The following is a 1,825-nucleotide window of genomic DNA, read 5'->3' as shown; positions in this document are numbered from 1 at the left end:
GGGGGATCGAGTGTTGAGGTGAAAAAAATAAAATTTTGAAGTTGAAAATATTTTTTAAAAACAAACTCAATTTTTTTTTTGGGGGGGGGGTGGGCAGGCCGGGGAAGGGGCGTGGGTGATCGATGATCGGGATGATAAAATAAAAAATTGAAGTTGAAAATACTTTTTAAAAACAATAAAAAAAATTGATAGGGGGGGCGAGGGTAGTGGGTGGGGGTAAAAAAATAAAAAATTGAAATTAGAAATATCTTTTAAAAATAATTTTTAATATTTTTTTGGGAGGAGGTAGGGGTAGGGGTAGGGGTGAGGGTGGGTAAAAAAATTGAATTTAAAAACAAGCTTTAATTTTTATTTTTTTGGAGGGGGGCTAGTTTGAGGGTAGGGACAAAATAAATTGATTTTTTCAACAAAAAAGTAATTGTAGTTTGAAGTTGGAAGAGAGTTTTGGAAAATGTTTTCCTTAAGTTTCTGAAGGGAAGTCATTTTCCTTAAATTTGAGGAAAATGAGTTGATTTGGAAAACATTTTCCAAAACATTTAACCCAACCAAACATGAGAAAATTGGAAAACATTTTCCGGAAAATGTTTTCCTTCATACCAAACACACCCTTAGAGTTGATATACTTCTCGTTACAAAATTGATTCATATATATCTTTTATGTTATAAAAGTGGCTCACATAAAACCCTTATATTACAAAAGTGACTCACATATACCCTTTTCCTCTAATGACACTTGAGATATTACTTTTACATTATTATTATTTTTTAAAAAAATCATATAGAGGTATATATGATTCTTCTAGCAAAGTTTAGGGTATATTTGATCTTTCTCACACATGAATTTTTTTAATTTCTTCGATTCAACACCTAATTTGAGTTTTAAAATATCTCCTGTATAGATGATCTATTTGCTTATCATTATTGGGGTTTCTTAGAGGGTGTTTGAATTGACTTAAAAGTTGATCAAACCTACTTTTAAGTCAATTTTTGACTTATAGAGTGTTGACAAATATGGAAATAACTTAAAATAAGTTAGGAAGTGTTTGACAATGTTAAAAATCAAAAGTAGGTCTCCCCCTAGTTTTTATTTTTTGACTTAAAACTTAAAAATCATTTAAGTTTGACTTTTTATTTTGACTTAAAAGCTACTTTCTTTTAAGTCAATCCAAACATGTTGTTAATCTTATTTATTTATTTTTCTTTCATATCATGATACCATATCGCATGGCCAAAAGGGCCCTTAGTGTAAAAAATATGAGAAAGAAAAAAGTGTGAATGGAAAAAGGAAAAAATATTATTTTTTATGGCTATATTGTAGCATTTATGATGAATTTTACAATAAAATATGAGTGGAAAATAAATTTGATCATTAAAATAATAAATTTAAAAAATATTTTATAATCAAAATCTAAAAAATAAATCACTTAAATTATAAAATTTTCTCCCGCTAGACCAAAAGGGTATATCTGTATCATTTGTATAATAATAATAAAGGTATATGTGAGTCATTTTTATAATGAGAGATAAATCAACTTTAAATCACAAAGTTAGAGATATATCAGACAATAATATCCTTTATTTACAGTTGGAGTGTAAGAGCATGTTTGACATTGTTGTTGGAAGGCCAAAAGTACTTTTTTTGAGGAAAGAAACATTTTTTTGAAAAATTATGTGTTTAGCAAATCCTTTAAAATGCTTTTAAATGGAAGCAAAAGCAGTTTTTATGTTGTTGGAAAGAAACTAAAAATTTCTGCTTCTTAAAAAAAGTAGAAGCAGAAGAAAATTATTTTTTTGAAAATTAAAATATCTCTTTCATATATAAATA

The sequence above is a fragment of the Solanum stenotomum genome, chromosome 7 (genome assembly GCF_019186545.1).
Source record: "Solanum stenotomum isolate F172 chromosome 7, ASM1918654v1, whole genome shotgun sequence".
Lineage (NCBI taxonomy): Eukaryota > Viridiplantae > Streptophyta > Magnoliopsida > Solanales > Solanaceae > Solanum > Solanum stenotomum.
The sequence above is the reverse complement of the archived record's forward strand: the minus strand, read 5'-3'. Positions refer to the sequence as shown.